An 18,005-nucleotide genomic window follows, 5' to 3' on the forward strand; every position below is an offset into this window, starting at 1 on the left:
TTGGTCTGGTCCACGCTGCTTTGGTCTGGTCCACGCTGCTTTGGTCTGGTTCACGCTGCTTTTAGCGAAACTCTCACTGAAACTTTTGAGAAAAATATGTTTTCTTTTTGCTGCTAAACCCTGTTCCCCAACATTTGGTTTAAAGCTGCGTTGGTCTGGTAAGATGCTTTGGTTGGTTCACGAAGCTTTGGTCTGGTTCCCGCTGCTTTGGTCTGGTTCCCTGGTTCTCCTGGTTCCCTTTGTTTCCCCTGGTTTCCCCTGGTTCCCCCTGGTTCTCCTGGTTCCCCCTGGTTCCCTTGGTTTCCCCTGGTTCCCTCTGGTTCCCTTGGTTTCCCCTGGTTCACCTGGTTCCCCCTGGTTCTCCTGGTTCCCTTGGTTTCCCCTGGTTCCCCCTGGTTCTCCTGGTTCCCCCTGGTTCCCTTGGTTTCCCCTGGTTCCCCTGGTTCACCTGGTTCCCCCTGGTTCTCCTGGTTCCCCCTGGTTCCCTTGGTTTCCCCTGGTTCCCCTGGTTCACCTGGTTCCCCCTGGTTTCCCCTGGTTCCCCCTGGTTCACCTGGTTCCCCCTGGTTTCCCCTGGTTCCCCCTGGTTCACCTGGTTCCCCCTGGTTCCCCTGGTTCCCTTGGTTTCCCCTGGTTCCCCTGGTTCACCTGGTTCTGCCTGGTTCTCCTGGTTCCCCCTGGTTCCCTTGGTTCCCTTGGTTCCCCCTGGTTCACCTGGTTCCCCCTGGTTCACCTGGTTTCCCTTGGTTTCCCCTGGTTCCCTTGGTTTCCCCTGGTTCCCCCTGGTTCACCTGGTTCACCTGGTTCCCTTGGTTTCCCCTGGTTCCCCCTGGTTCCCTTGGTTCCCCCTGGTTCCCCTGGTTCCCTTGGTTTCCCCTGGTTCCCCTGGTTCCCCCTGGTTCTCCTGGTTCCCTGGTTTCCCCTGGTTCCCCTGGTTTCCCCTGGTTCCCCCTGGTTCCCCTGGTTCCGCCTGGTTCCCCCATGGTTCCCCTGGTTCCTCTGGTTCCCCTGGTTCCCCTGGTTCCTCTGGTTCCCCTGGTTCCCCTGGTTCCTCTGGTTCCCCTGGTTCCCCTGGTTTCCCTGGTTCCTCTGGTTCCCCTGGTTCCTCTGGTTTCCCTGGTTCCTCTGGTTCCCTGGTTCCTCTGGTTTCCTCTGGTTCCCCTAGTTCCCCTGGTTCCCCTGGTTTCCCCTGGTTCCCCTGGTTTCCTCTGGTTCCCCTAGTTCCCCTGGTTCCCCTAGTTCCCCTGGTTCCCCCTGGTTCCCTTGGTTTCCCCTGGTTCCCCTGGTTTCCTCTGGTTCCCCTAGTTCCCCTGGTTCCCCCTGGTTCCCCTGGTTCCCCTGGTTTCCTCTGGTTCCCCTAGATCCCCTGGTTCCCCCTGGTTCCCCTGGTTCCCCTGGTTCCTCTCTTAATCCTAAACAAACTACTTGAGCTCAATTAATTCTCAGAAAAAGAAATGACAGTTTAGCCGGACTTCAATGTTTTTGTGCGATATCTCGGTTTCTTTAGAGCGAATATGAAGAACACGCCTTTGTGTTCTGAAACAGAGCGAACATCTTTTTTTCAAATCTTAAATAGCATGAGACTATCGGCCCTTTTCTCAGTCGGAAGATCGCAATTACTTTATTTTCTACATTTTCCAATTATTCCCAGTAATCGTGTGCATGCAGCTGATCCCCTCATTACCCAGCAGCAAATTGAATCCTCCCGAGATAATGAATACAACCTTAAAAACACAACCACGCACTTTCTTTACACGTGTTAAAGTAATAAAGACCATCGCCCAATAAAGCAGAAGGAAACTGTTATATGTTCTTTTATTAGCGGGTTATTTCTTTTGGAGAGGAAGTATTCTTAACCTGAAATATTGATGAAGCAACACGACACCCGCCGTGACCTCCAGGCTCGTTTCTACTCTGGTGAGCATTGATCTGATCATATTTAAAGCAGCTTAATGCACCTTTTTATCCATCTCAGGTTCAATACATCCATAGATGAGTTGACTTTTTAACCCCTTATCATCCAGTTTAAGTCAGTAAAGTTTATTTATATTTTGCACTTATCACAGACAAAGTGTCACAAAGTGCATTACAGGAGTCAATTTAAACAATTTGGCAACAACAGGAGGCAAAAACATGTAAACAGTTAAAAGAGCAAAAAGTAAAATACACTGTAAAAGATGATGCAGTAAAATAAATAAACAGAAGAATAAAAGCAGAACATAGAATATTCAGATTAATGTCAGAGTAAAGAGGAATGTTTAGAGATGGAGTTTAGATGATATTATTGGATATGAAAACATTCAGGGGGGCAGGCAGAGCAGCTTCACACGTGTTTCCGTAAGAAGATGTTAAACTATATTTACTCTGACAATAACTTTGTGAATACAATATCTCTTTTTTTTTATAGATGAAATCTGCACCGTCTACAACTTTGAATCTGAAACAAATCAATAACTGTGGTGGTGTGAAAAGTCAAATATTTCTCTCAGACAAGTGGAGAATGAAGTATTAATAAAACTCAACAACACAAGTTCAACCTGTTGAAGTCGTCTCACTTCCCTTGGAGTCACTTTGACTCTGTGAAGCAGACGAGGCCGACGCCGAGCTTCCTGTGAGGAAACCTGGTGGGGAAACGGGTTCGTTGCCGCTGGCGGTTGAAGAGGGGAGGGGGGGAGTGTGTGCGTGTGTGTGTGTGTGTGTGTGGGAACACCCTCATATCGAGTTGAGCGATTCGGGGCTAATCAAACAGTGAGTCTGCCCTGTGACCCCCGTTAACCCTCAGGGCGCTGATGAGCCAAGGCGTGCCCATTAAAGTGAAGACGTGAGCCGAGGCTTTGTAATTGGAGTGAGATCAAGGCTGTAATGCCCCCCCCCCCTCTACCCCCCCCCCCCAAACGCTTTGCCTCAACCAACAAATCATCATCATTCCTCTGTGGTCGGCTGCAGCGGGTGTTTTATTGTAGATGATTACATTTAAACCTTTTCTCTCTCGTGTAGCGAAGGAGATGAAACAGAGAGCCGCTGGTGATGAGATTAAAGAAGAGAAGAAGAGAAGAAGAGAAGAAGAGAAGACTAGTTAATCACATTAAATATAGTTTCATGTTCACTGGACGTGATGAATGTTCCTAATCTCCAACGGCCTGCATGTCCAGTACCTGTGTGTGTGACTGTCTGTGTCTGTATGTGTGTGTCTGTATTTGTGTGCGTGTGTGTGGGTGTGTGTGTGTGAGTGTGTGTGTCTGTATATGAGTGTGTGTGTGTTTGTGAGTGTGTGTGAGTGTGTGTGTCTGTATATGAGTGTTAATATGTGTGTGTGTGTGTGAGTATGTATGTCTGTATATGATTGTGTGTGTGTGTGTGTGTGTGTGTGTGAGTGTGTATGTGAATTCTTCGGGAGTAAATCACGTCACCGTTGATTTCACTTAGAATCCCACGAAGATCAGGCGGCTCCTCGGAGGAGGAGAAGTCGCTCTGGTGAGATTACTCGGTGGCACTTTGGTTCTGTTCAGATCCGATGATGTCATCAGAGAGCGGCTGTTGTCGTGTGAACACTTCCTCGGGGGGGGGGGGGGGGGGCTTCCATCCCGTCCCCGCTGCACCGTGGTGGAGCCGTCACTCAGCGCCGCTACACGAATACGCTCAGGATGGGAAAGAGATCGGCAAACGCCACCAGACAAAGACACAAAGACACAAAGACACAAAGACACAACGACACAATGACACAAAGGTAAAAGAGAGACACTGAAACTCGTGTTAAAGAGCCGGCGGTCTGGAGACGTCGAGCCGGCTCGCTTCCTTCGGATCGACTCTTGTGCGGAGATGATGGAAGCGGCGTGCCTTCTTCGTTTTTTAAAAATTCTTACAGATTTTAAAGCAGCTTTTAAATCCAAAGGTGTGAACAAAGCACTACCCCCCCCCCCCCCCACACACACACCTTCAGAGTCAGTTTCCCTTTGATAGCGTCGATCCTGTCTCCCGTTTTATAAACGGTCCACATTATTTTTTGGGGGCCGGGCAGCTCGAGACTTTGAGCTCCTCTAATGAGCAAGTGTGCGTGTGCGTGTGCGTGTGTGTGTGCGTGTGCGTGTGTGTGCATGTGTGTGTGTGTGTGTGCGTGTGCGTGTGTGTGTGTGCGTGTGTGTGTGTGTGTGTTTGCTTCGGTTGTCACAAGGTTCAATTCGATTTTTACCAATTCACAGTAAAGCCAGTTTACGCGTGTGTGTTCCTTTAAGGTAAAAGATTGAAGTTATTTTGGTTAATAAAGGGACCTCACGGGTATACTATGTCCGGGGTGTGTGTGTGTGTCTGTGTGTGTGTGTGTCTGTATGTGTGTGTGTCTGTGTGTGTGTGTGTGTGTCTGTGTGTGTCTGTGTGTGTGTGTGTCTGTGTGTGTGTGTGTCTGTGTGTATGTGTGTGTGTCTGTGTGTGTGTGTCTGTGTGTGTGTCTGTGTGTGTCTGTGTGTCTGTGTGTGTGTGTGTGTGTGTCTGTGTGTGTGTGTGTGTGTGTCTGTGTGTCTGTGTGTGTGTGTGTGTGTGTGTGTGTGTATGTGTGTATGTGTATGTGTGTGTGTATGTGTCTGTGTGTATGTGTGTGTGTATGTGTGTCTGTGTGTATGTGTGTGTCTGTGTATGTGTGTGTGTGTATGTGTGTATGTGTGTGTGTGTGTATGTGTGTATGTGTGTGTGTGTGTGTGTGTGTGTGTGTTTTTGTTCTTTTTTGTCCCCTTCAATTTTCGGAATTTTAAATTAATAAAATTTAGGTGTTTTGTTCCTTTTTTAAGGGGAAAAAAAAAGAAAAAAAAAAGTTTTTTTGGAAATTTGGAAACCTGGGGGGTATCAACCGGGGGTTGTGTGGTCGGTGTTTTCCCGTTGGTGGGGCCTGAAAAATTTCTGTTTTTTTCCTTTGCCCCGGGTTGGGGCTTTCTTGTGATTGTGTTCGTTTGGGTTGCTTTTTTGGTTGCGTGTTTTGGTGTGGGCTTTTTCCCGTGCTTTTCATTTGTTGGTGCCTGTGCCCCGTTGTCTGTGTTGAATTTTGGGAGGGGGTGGGTTTAATGCTTTTGTTGTTGGTTGGGGATAGTTTAAATGGGGGTATGTGGGGATGTTTTTTGGTTTTGTGCCGTGGGAAGGGTGGGGTGCCCCTTTAAAAGGGCCTTTTGGAATAAGAATGGTTTCTGGGGTTTTATTTTGTATTTATATTGTATTTTTGTCCGGAAAAAAAAAAATTTTAAAAAGTTTGGGCCCTTAAAAATGTTTTTTTTGGATTGTTTTTCAATGGATAAATTTAAAAATAGAAATACATTTTTAAAATTTTAAGGGAAATTATTTTTGGGGGAAACCCCCCTTGGTTTTAAAAAATCCCCATGGGGGGTTAAAACCCCATTTACAACTTTCCCCCAGTGTTCTAAGGATTTTTGGGGAACCCTTAAAACTAATGGGGAAGCCCGGGTTTTGAAACAAAACCCTGTTTTGCAGGAGGCCCCTTAAAAACCCCCTTTTGAGCTAGTTTGTTTCTGGGTAATTTGTGGGTTCGTGTTCTGGGGGTTTCTGAAAAAGGGTTATTTTGTTTTTAAAAAAATGGGTATTATGGGAAATTAAAAGGCAAAATTTCCCAAAGGGTGTGTATTTTGGGAAAGGTCTGGAAAAGAAAGTGGGAAGGGTAAACTAGGCAAGAAGCAAAAATTTTAATTCTTTTTGGGGAAATCCCCTAATTTTCCCCCTGGGTTTTTAAAAGGGTCCAAAGGGTGTCGGTAAGGGGGCGATGGGTGTGGTTCTAGGGGGGGAAAAAAGGTTTTATCTGGTGGTGGATTGGTTGGGAAAAGCCGGTTGGGGGGTTGGGGTGTTTGGCGATAATTAAGTTTGGGTTTTTGGGGATGGCTTTGTGGGGGGTTTTAAAAAGTGCTGGGGATGTGTCTGTGTGGTGGGGTCTGTATGGTCTGGGGTGTTTGGTGTGGTGTGGGGTTTTGTCCAGGGAAAGGTTTTTAAAAAGGGGGCTTACCCTTTTCCCAAGGGTTCCCCTTTGGGGGCCGGGTTTACCAAATTTTCCCCCAACAGGAAATGAAAAGCACACCCCCAAGGAAAAACAAGGGAAAACACACACCAAAACCACACACCAACCAACCCCAACACACACCACCAAACCCACAACCAAAATTTTCCAACTTGGGGATGTTGGAAGCGGGGGGTTACACCAACAGTTTAAACCCCCAAAAAATTTAAAGTGGAAAAAGGGTTTGTGTTTTGCTGGCAAAAGGCTTTCTTTTAAAGAAAATTTTGGGGTTTCTTCCCAAAACTAACCAACCCGAAAAAGTTTTGGATTTTTTATTTTTTCCCTCATTTGAAAAATAAAAGTGTTGGTTTTCCGGGGAAAACACGTTGTCGGGTGACCAAAATTTTTGGAAGGGTGGGGGGAAATTTAGAACAGGTGCGCCGGACCAGTTTTTTGAAGGGGAAATAACCCCTAACCTGGGGGGGACCAATTGGGGGAAAAAATTTAACCTGAAAAAACCAGCACTGCTCCCCCCGGGGGAATAAGCCCCAGGGGTGGATGGCCTTAGGGGTCCACCGGAAATTCAGTATTTTGGCGAAAAATGGGCCGGGTGAATGGTTCTGGTAAAAAGGGGTATTTTCCGGGTTGTTGTGGATTTTTAAAAGGGAGGTGTGGGTGTTGGGTAGGGGTTTTGGGGTTGTCGTGTAAAGGTTTTTTGGATGGGTTTTAAAGGGCCAAAAAATTTTTAAAATTATAGTATTTTTTTGGGGGGGGACCTTTTAAAATATATAGTTTTAAAAATTTTATCTTTATTACAAACCCATTGAAATTATAACAAGGCAAATTTTTTCCCCCCATGTTTTAAATAAAAAATATTTTATAATATATTAAAAATGCAAAGCAAGGGAAACCAAAAATTTGTACAAAAAAAAAAAAAACCCCCAATATAAAAAATCAGAAACAATTTCCCCAATTCCCCCGGTTTTGGGGGGTTTTTTTCTTTAAGGTGGGAAAAAAGGCGGTGGTGCCTAGTTTTAAGGCCCTAAAAAAATAATTTTGGTGGTTTTTTAAAATTTTGCGGGAGAAAAAGGTCGAGAAAGGTTTTTAAAAAAAAAGGTCTTAATTTTGAATTCAAAAAAAAACCTTTTTTCTTTTCCCTTTAACCCAGAATTTTAGGTCAAAAATTTTTTAAACTTTGGAATAAAAAACTTGGTAAGAAAAACTTTAATTTTAAAAAAAAAAGAATTTATTTATTATCTTTTTTCAAAAAATTTATTGTTTAAGATTAAAAACCATTGAAAAACTTTTTTAATAAAATTAAATCAAATGGGGGCAATAGTTTTGGGAATGGGAGGAAAAACGGGTAAATTTCTATAAAGCTAAAAATTTATTTAAAACAATAAAAGGAAAAATAAAATTATTTGGGTTGGGGTATAAAATATTTTAAAAATTTTTTATGTCTTTATCTTTTTTAAAAAAAAATTTAAAATTAAAAAGGGTAAGGAAAAACAAAAATAAAAAAAATTAAAAATAAAATTTTTGGGGTTAAAGGAAGGAAGAAAAAAATTTTTTGGTGGTTTTAAGGGGACTTTTCTAGAATGGGGAAAGAAGGAAAGAAAGTTATGGGGCAAGTTTGTTGTTGTTTGTTTTTTTGGGGTGGTCTTGGCCCACCGAGTGAAAACCAGGAAAGAATTTTTCCAACGGTTCTTAAAAGGACAAAGAGAATCAAGAGATGAAGACACACACACACACACACACACACAGAGACACACAGACACTTTTTTTGCATACCTGCTGCTTGCTATAAGATTAAACCGTTGTAGTTGTAAATTGTGTATGTGACGGTTGTGTTGACACCAACAGACGCAGCTGACCCTTCGCTGACCTTTGACCTTTATCCTTCGAATCTGTTTTCACTGCTGAATCATTTTTACTTCCTGGATATCACATTGGAGGCTCTGCCTGCCGCTCTCTGAGATCTTGTGTATGAGATAATAATCCAGCAGTTAGCGACAGTGTGGTTAGCTGTGAGCAGCTAACGGTACATTGGAGATAGAACCATCTCTCGAAAGTTGAAGGTTTGTTTGGTAATAATGAACTATTTTCTGTTTCCTGGCCCCTTCCCTTCCTCTTGCTATAGGAGTCAGCGTCTGGCTCAAGGACACGTTGGCATTGGACCGGTGGGATCCAACGACCTTGAGGCTTCAGGACGGGCGCCCACGAGCCACGGGGGGCCACGAGCCACGGGGGGCCACGAGCCACGGGGGGCCGCGAGCCACGGGGGGCCGCGAGCCGCTGCCGCAGCCGGCTCCTCGAGCGCCGGCTCCGGCCGGCTTTTAATATTTGCAGCCCACAAAAAAAGAGGCTGTTATTGCAATGTGTCGCGGGCGTGAAGTCAGCGTCCTCACAGCGGAGGATTCACGGAGAGGAAGTCAAGAGGAAGTCAAGAGGAAGCGTTGGAGTGTGACATCCATGTCTAGAAACAACCAAAGGAACACATAAGTTTAACAGCCAGTGGACCTTCTAACAGGTGACCACCGCGTGTGATCTATACAGGCTAACGATTTGCAGCTTCCGTTAGCTTCCGTCATCTTCGACTTAGCTTCCGTTAGCTTGATTCGTTCCTTACACGTTTTTGCTCTCGTACTTTTGGTTTCGGAAGGAAAGAAACACACCGGCGTGTCGGTCTGACGCGCCATGAAAGTGGAGGAATCCAAAGCTGCGCTGTGATTGGACATCATCAGACGGCCCGTTGCTCACGTTGTTTGATCGTCTTTGGAGCGTCATCCGATCAGGATAGGTATTGGTTATAAATCATTTACCACCGAAAACGAGCAGTGGAGTCTCTTGGGTCTGTGGAGGCAAACGGTGACGCTGGCCACGCTGTAGACATCTGTCACGGACATTGTAGGAGCCATTTTGTTTTTTTGTCGGACCTCCCACCACTAGGGGGCGACATAGGCCAATTTAATCAGGAGCAGCAAGAGGTTCAGGTGTTGCTAGATTGGCTCACAGTGGAACAGGTGGCAATGTGTTCAGACTTCTTTCTGGTTTTGGACGAGGGTCGTATATTTTGGTTTGTGTTGGAAGTCGTACGACTTTATCAACTTTGGATTTTCTCTCATTTGCACGTCAATCTGCCGTTTGTCACGTTCTTTGCAGCTCAGATAACGATCCAAACCCCCGGGCCGCGGCACGAGGAGAGAGAGTCTTCTTTACCCGAGGTGTTTATCTGCGTTCCTCAGATGATGAGAACGGTAAACTTTATTTATAATCGCACCGTTCACACGGGCGGCTCGGCGTGAAGAAATGACAACGAGTAATAAAAGAACCTCTAAAGGTGTCTCAAAGGAATGAAGGGTTCTCCAGTAGGTGATGGTTTTTCGCAGAACCGCAAACCCTTTTAAAAGAACCATTAAAGAACCATTATTCTTCTGGAAGAAGCTCAAAATAAATGTTGGTGTTTTGCTTTACAGTTTTCCAAACGTTCCTCAGATGAATGAAGTTGATGTTCTGCAGACGTCATGCCTTTGATCTTTGTGTCCTCGTGGAACAGTTCTCCACCTATTGGCTCTGAGCACCATCAGAACCGATCGGAGCCCTAAACGGACCTGGTGACCTGGTGACCTGAACAGACCTGGTGACCTGGTGACCCGTTGACCTGAACGGACCTGGTGACCTGGTGACCCGGTGACCTGAACGGACCTGGTGACCTGAACAGACCTGGTGACCCGGTGACCTGAACGGACCTGGTGACCTGGTGACCCGGTGACCTGAACGGACCTGGTGACCTGGTGACCCAGTGACCTGAACGGACCTGGTGACCTGAACAGACCTGGTGACCTGGTGACCCAGTGACCTGAACGGACCTGGTGACCTGAACAGACCTGGTGACCTGGTGACCTGGTGACCTCAACGGACCTGGTGACCCGGTGACCTGAACGGACCTGGTGACCTGGTGACCCGGTGACCTGAACGGACCTGGTGACCTGGTGACCTGAACGGACCTGGTGACCTGGTGACCTGAACAGACCTGGTGACCTGGTGACCTGAACGGACCTGGTGACCTGGTGACCTGGTGACCTGAACAGACCTGGTGACCTGAACAGACCTCTTCCTCCACGCTCCTCTTCCTACCCCATGCTCCTCTTCCTCCACGCTCCTCTTCCTCCTCCATCCTCTTCCTCCACGCTCCTCTTCCTACCCCATGCTCCTCTTCCTCCACGCTCCTCTTCCTCCTCCATCCTCTTCCTCCACGATCCTCTTCCTCCTCCATCCTCTTCCTCCACGCTCCTCTTCCTACCCCATGCTCCTCTACCTCCACGCTCCTCTTCCTCCTCCATCCTCTTCCTCCACGCTCCTCTTCCTCCTCTATCCTCTTCCTCCACGCTCCTCTTCCTCCCCCATCCTCTTCCTCCACGCTCTGTATCACTCTCTGACTCGTGGGTAGTTTTATGGACACAATGTTCTTTTTTTGTGACCTCTAATTGTCTGCGAGAATATTAATAATACTATTAATAATAATATTAATATTATTATTAATATTAATATTAATCTCTAATCCGTTACAAAACGTTTCTTCAGAGAAGGAAAAAAGAAAGAGAAAAGAAAAAAAAGACAATTCACGGGAGGCAAATTGGAAGCTGGCGAGCCGAGCGGTGGCACCGCGGGCATCGGTGGCGTGATGGATCGAGAGTGTCATTATCCCGTTGCCGTGGAGACAGCCATGAGAATAACCCCTCATTCTGTTATGTAATTCACTTTGAACTCCTGGCTCTGTGGCGTTACATCTCCCAGAATGCATTGCTGTTGCAGCATTACCACCATACAGGAGGTTGCTCTATATTCACACCAACGTCCTGCAGTGTGTCGTTAGCTGAGGCTTTTATCCAAAGTGACATTTATACATATTATTTGGAGATGACCTGTAAGGCGTCAACACGCCTCATGACTAAACTACGTGATTGACAGGTGGCGAGGCGACCACGGAGCCGTCGGCGACTTTAACCCTTTGACTGTCTGCTTGTTCGGTTCGTGGATCCACGTTTTAACTCCGGTGGTCACCTGATCAGTCGCATGTAGCTCCTCCCTCTTCTGGTTTAAAAATAGCTAAGAAAAAACAAACAAGATGGCCGACAGCCGAAAACCAAGATGGCGACGGCAGGAATGTCGAAGGCGGGGCTTCAACAAGGCGACATCGCGTTGGCCAATGGAAGACATGCAAGATAATACAAAATCATGTGGTTATTTCATAAAGCATATTTATATTTGTATTTATTGCATACCCAGAGAAACACACACACACACACACACACACACACACATACACTACCGTTCAAAAGTTTGGGATCACTTAGAAATGTCCTTATTTTTCAAAGAAAAGCATTGTTTTTTTCAATGAAGATAACATTAAATCAATCAGAAATACACTCTATACATTGTTAATGTGGTAAATGACTATTCTAGGTGGAAACGTCTGGTTTCTAATGAAATATCTCCATATAGGTGTATAGAGGCCCATTTCCATCAACTATCACTCCAGTGTTCTAATGGTACATTGTGTTTGCTAATCGCCTTAGAAGACTAATGTCTGATTAGAAAACCCGTGCAATTATGTTAGCACAGCTGAAAACAGTTATGCTGGAGATATAAGCTATACAACTGGCCTTCCTTTGAGCTAGTTGATTATCTGGAGCATCACATTTGTGGGTTTGATAACTCTCAAAATGGCCAGAAAAAAAGAAGTTTCATGTGAAACTGGCCAGTCTATTCTTGTTCTTAGAAATGAAGGCTATTCCATGCGAGAAATTGCAAAGAAACTGAAAATGTCCTCCAGCGGTGTGTACTACTCCCTTCAGAGAACAGCACAAACGGGCTCTAACCAGAGCAGAAAGAGAAGTGGGAGGCCCCGGTGCACAACTCAGCAAGAAGACAAGTACATTAGAGTCTCTAGTTTGAGAAATAGACGCCTCACAGGTCCTCAACTGGCAGCTTCTTTAAATGGTACCCGCAAAACGCCAGTGTCAACGTCGACAGTGAAGAGGCGACTCGGGATGCTGGCCTTCTAGGCAGAGTGGCAAAGAAAAAGCCATATCTGAGACTGGCCAATCAAAAGAAAAGATTGGTATGGGCAAAAGAACACAGGCATTGGACAGAGGAAGATTGGAAAAAGGTGTTCTGGACAGATGAATCCAAGTTTGAGGTGTTTGGATCACACAGAAGAACATTTGTGAGACGCAGAACAGGTGAAAAGATGCTGGAAGAGAGCCTGACACCATCTGTCAAGCATGGTGGAGGTCATGTGATGGTCTGGGGCTGCTTTGGTGCTGGTGAAGTGGGAGATTTGTACCAGGTAAAAGGGATTTTAAATAAGGAAGGCTATCACTCCATTTTGCAACGCCATGCCATACCCTGTGGGCAGCGCTTGATTGGAGCCAATGTCCTCCTCCAACAGGACAATGACCCAAAGCACACCTCCACATTGTGCAAGAACTATTGAGGGAAGAAGCAGGCAGCTGGTCTGCTGTCTGTAATGGAGTGGCCAGCACAGTCACCAGATCTCAACCCCATTGAGCTGTTGTGGAGCAGCTTGACCGTATGGTCCGCAAGAAGTGCCCATCAAGCCAATCCAACTTGTGGAGGTGCTTCAGGAAGCGTGGGGTGACATTTCAACAGATTACCTCAACAGATTAACAGCTAGAATGCCAAAGGTCTGCAATGCTGTAATTGCTGCAAAAGGAGCATTCTTTGACGAAAGCAAAGTTTGAAGAATAAAATTAATACTTCAAATACAAATCATTATTTCTAACCTTGTCAATGTCTTGACTATATTTTCTATACATTTTGCAACTCATTTGATAAATAAAAGTGTGAGTTTTCATGGAAAACACGAAATTGTCTGGGTGATCCCAAACTTTTGAATGGTAGTGTATATATATATATATGTATATCATTGTGTGTCCCAGCCTGTGACCGTGACATCGCTCTCACTTTCCCCTGTAAAGTAAATAACCCGTCGGCGCTCCTCATCTGTCGAGCTCTAATTGGCCGACGCCTCAAAACACATTAACCTGCAAATGAACAGCATCTGCAGCCGCCGCGCTCCGGAGGCCGACACGGCCACGGACACGCCCCCAGGCGCCAAGATGGCCGCCGGATGTGACACTCGGATCCGTCACTCGGCCATCTGGTGTGTGTGTGTGTGTGTGTGTGTGTGTGTGTGTGTGTGTGTGTGTGTGTGTGTGTGTGTGTGTGTGTGTGTGTGTGTGTGTGTGTGTGTGTGTGTGTGTGTGTGTGTGTGTGTGTGTGTGTGTGTGTGTGTGTGTGTGTGTGTGTGTGTGTGTGTGTGTGTGGGGGGGTTGGTCGCCTGGTTGGCTCAGGTGTTGATGAGCGTGGAGGAGAAGAGATTTGAAGACGTCACTTTGGGCTCCGGGATTTTTTTTTAAACATGATTTCCTGACATCCTGGAGGCTAAATTAATCTTGTAAAAGAATTTAATCGTAAAACAATCGTAACTATTAAAGCGGTAATGAGCCCCGCCCCCAGAGGAGCGCTCAGGAAGGAACACATTTCATTCTTTCCATTTGGAGTCCTGCGATCCCTCGACGCCATATTTGGCGCAGGATATGAAATCTAGTGTGTGGGTGTGTGTATGTGTGTGTGTGTGTGTGTGTGTGTGTGTGTGTGTGTGTGTGTGTGTGGAGACGCTGATGAGCTTCTGTACCGGTGTCTCGGCTCTCGAGGGCCTGCGAGGCGTCAGTGATGACATAATGACTTCTTACCTCGCAGTGGCGCTGGATCTAATAAACGCTGCATGCATGTGCGCCTGACGTGCACGCCCACGTGCACGCCCACGTGCACGCCCACGTGCACGCCCACGTGCACGCCCACGTGCACGCCCACGTGCACGTCTCACCGGGGCCGGCCGCTGCTCCGTTTCTCATCCCCTGGTTTCTTTCCACGCCATTAACTCCATAATTAGCAATCCCGCTTAAATTGACTCATTATCCCCACGCAGAAGAAGAAGAAGAAGGAGAAGGAGGAGAAGGAGAAGAAGAAGAAGGAGAAGGAGAAGAAGAAGAAGAAGAAGAAGAAGAAGGAGAAGGAGGAGAAGGAGAAGAAGAAGAAGAAGGAGGAGAAGGAGGAGGAGGAGAAGAAGAAGAAGAAGAAGAAGGAGAAGAAGGAGAAGGAGGAGGAGGAGAAGAAGAAGAAGAAGAAGAAGAAGAAGAAGAAGGAGGAGAAGAAGAAGAAGGAGAAGAAGGAGAAGAAGAAGAAGAAGAAGAAGAAGAAGAAGAAGGAGAAGAAGAAGAAGGAGGAGGAGGAGGAGAAGAAGAAGAAGAAGAAGAAGAAGGAGAAGAAGAAGAAGAAGAAGAAGGAGGAGAAGAAGAAGAAGAAGGAGAAGAAGGAGGATAAGAAGAAGAAGAAGAAGAAGAAGGAGAAGAAGAAGAAGAAGAAGAAGAAGGAGGAGGAGGAGGAGGAGTCCTCCGCCCGCATGCGAGCAGCAGAAAGCCGATAGCAGCGGCTGTGATCCACGCCGCTAACGAGCAGCGAGCATCGACCCGCCGGCGCTCGATGGCAACGCCGCAGTAACGATGCTCGTCCAATGAAAACACTCCGGAGAGACGTGTGTGTGTGTGTGTGTGTGTGTGATGGATGGGAGATGAACAGGTTGATGATCACCTCCTCCTCGTCTTCAGAGCTTCATCATCTCCAACAGAAACCAGATCGGCCGCGTGCTGACGAGGAGGAACGGTTCTCTCTCTTCTTCTTCTTCTTCTTCTTGGTTTTGTATTTCTCTTCTTGGTTTTGACGTATCCCTGATGATATTGTATGAATAGTTTATAGAGGCTTTAATAGATAGATCAGACTTATATTTTGAAAAGGTAAAAGGCCCTTCCCTCTTCTTCCCCTCTTCATCCTTCATCCCCTCTTCATCCCCCTTTCATACCGTCTTCCGCCACTCTTCATACGCTCTTCCTCCCCAATTCCTCCCCTCTTCCTCCCCCCTTCCTCCCCTCTTCCTCCCCTCTTCCTCCCCTCTTCATCGCTGCCTCACATTCTCACACCGCTGCCCATGTCTACCATCTCACTGTGCCCCTCTCGTTGTGTCCTGCTGACGGGGGAGTGCACACACACACACACACACACACACACACACACACACACACACACACACACACGCCCCCTCCCCTCTCTTCTTTATCTGGGGAGCCATGAGTCCTCCGCTGTCATCTCTTCACCATAATCTTGACGTACGCAGCCACAAAAAATTGATATTTGTGTCTCGGCTGATGGACGTGTGGCATCAAATGCCTGTTCTCTGAGGGACACACACACACACACACACACACGCACACACACACACTCTCACTAACGAGGGGAGGGAGTGGATGAGGTACAATGTGTTTCCCCCCGCAGCAAGAAGCCTCAGATTTATTGACAGCAGCAAACGCCACGGACGAGGAGGTGAGCGGAGGGGGAGGGTGTGAGTGTGTGTGTGTGTGTGTGTGTGTGTGTGTGGGGGGGGGGGGGGTTCGGGAGCACTGAACCTTAAATGCATCAAATGGACGCCCTCCGTTCCCTCGCCGAGTTCACACTCTCAGCTTTAAAGAGCCAACAGAAGAAGAAGCGCGAGGCCCTGAGAGCTCCTTCAGCTTCTGAAGCATCGCGGTTGTTTTCTATGGACTCCAGAATAAAATGTCTGCAACTTTCCTCGAGACAAAGAGTTGGAGATGGACTGATGTCAGTGGCTCCGTCTCCATTATGGGAGGAGAACATCATGGGGTTAAAGCTCGTCTCAGGGGGTCCTTCTCTCAATCTCTCTCCCTTTCTCTCTCTCTCTCTGTCTCTCTCTCTCTCTCTCTCTCTCCACGCTGAGCGTCAGAGCGACAGGGTGTGTGTTTGAGAGCTGCGGAGCGTTGTCTGTGTGTTTCTCTCTTTTCTGTTCTTTCATAGTTGTGTGTATTTAGTTTATGTGGTGTATTAGTTGGTTTCACAGTAGTTTAATTAGTTTGGTGGGTATTTAGGTTCTTTTCTCTGGGTGTCTTCCCGCTGCCGGTGCCTCACCGGGCTCGGTGCGTGGAGGAAATGTTTGCCCCGGTTCCCCCCCCGCTGCTTACGAGGAGACACGGGATGAAGATCTCCGGTGACTCCTCGTGCAGCGTGGAGGAATTGGCTCGGGCAGTCGGGAAGAAAGTCGGGTTCAGCAGCGTGAAGTCCGCCGGCAAGATGAACGGCTCGGTCGTGATCTTCCTGGATCAGGTGGGGAAGGTGAGCCGAGTGGTGGAGGAGGGTCTCTCGTGGGAGATTTGTTTGTGCAGGTGTTTCCGCTGGATCAGCCGTCCACCAGAGTCCTCGTGTCGAACGTCCCTCCGCTCATCTCCGATGAGTTCCTCAGCAGAGAGCTCTCCCGGCACGGGAAACTGGTCTCCCCGATCAGAGTGATCTCATCGGGGTTCAAGGAGAGCGAGATGAAGCACATCATGAGTTACCGTAGATCGGTTTATATGATACTCAACGACCGGAGCGCGGAGTTAAACCTGCGCTTCAGCGTCAGAGTAGATGATGTTAACTATAATATCTACGCGTCATCATCGGCGATGAAGTGCTTTCATTGCGGGGAGGAGGGGCACACCGCGAGGGTCTGCTCGAAGCGCCACGATCCGGCGTCAGCTGGTCCAGGCGGCGCGGGTCCGTCCGGCGCATCGCGCTGCGCCACACCTGCGGCGGCCGGCGCGGCAGCGGCTCCGATTCCAACGGAGAGCGCAGCGAGCGGCGTCACTGCTGCTGTACCCGACACACATGTGGTGGGTATGAATGAAAGCGTGAGTGAGGGGGGTGATGGGGGTGATGGTGGTGAGGGTGGGGAGGCTGGACAGGGCAGTGAAAGGCAGGCTGTGGGTGGAGTCGGAAGGGATGGGAGGAAAGAGGAAAAAGGAAAAGCAGACCAAAAAGATGGAGGGGACATGGGTGAAACTTCCAAGAGCAGTGGGGTGGAAGCTGTGGGTGAGGTGGGGAGGAGGAAGGAGAAGAAGGGGGGAAAAAAGAAAAAAAGATTTACAAAACTAAAAATAATATTGGTGATGGTATTACGATGGTGGCACGGGCTTAGAGGTGGAGGTGGGGAGTGGGGTGGAAAATGATGAGGAAAGGGAGAAAGAGGAGAAAAAGGGGAAAAAAGACAAGGACGATGGTGGTGAGAAGCCCATAGAGGGGGTAGGACAGGTGGGTGGAGTCGAAAAGGCGGAGGAGGAGGGTGCAGTGGAGGAGGGGGCTGAGCAGGTAGAGATGGACGAGGAAGAAGCAGGGGGGCAGAAAGAGGCCCCGAAAAGGAAAAAGAGTGGCCAGAGCGCCGGCGGCGAAGCTAAAGCCAGCAGGGTGGCGGTGAGGAGGAGGAGTCAGGGGGTGGGGCCGGTGGAGGACAGCAGTGATGAGGAGGGGTCAAAGGACAGCGACTCTCCTCTGTTTTTAACTAATAGTCAAGAACAAAAGCTATATACAGCCGATGAAATAAGTCTGTTTTTACATAAAACAAAGAACAAAAAGAAAGTGGAGGTCAGGGATCACTTCCCTGACCTCGTGGCCTTTGTACAGTCCTGCCGTTATCACATGAAAAAAAAAAGGTTAGACAAGCAAGAGGTTTTTAGGATTAAAAAGTTTTTACCTAAAGTGAAAGAGTGCATCCAGCAGGGGGAGGTGGAGAGCTCCAATGTGTGTTTTAATTGATTTGTTGTTTTAAAGTTTTATTTGTTTTTTAAACTCTTTTCTTTTAATGAACACATTCAGAGTCGGAGTTTTAAACGTAAATGGAGCGAGGGACAGTAAGAAGAGAACATCTATTTATGAATTTAACAAGATGAAAGCCAACGATGTTCTCTTCTTACAAGAGACGCACAGCGACAGCACCAACGAGGCGGACTGGAGGAGGGAGTGGGGGGGGGGAAGTCCTCCTGAGCCACAACACCAACCTCAGCGGAGGAGTGGGCTTCCTCTTCTCCAGGGCCTTCAGCCCGCGGTCACT

This window comes from Pseudoliparis swirei, chromosome 17 (assembly GCF_029220125.1).
Source record: "Pseudoliparis swirei isolate HS2019 ecotype Mariana Trench chromosome 17, NWPU_hadal_v1, whole genome shotgun sequence".
Lineage (NCBI taxonomy): Eukaryota > Metazoa > Chordata > Actinopteri > Perciformes > Liparidae > Pseudoliparis > Pseudoliparis swirei.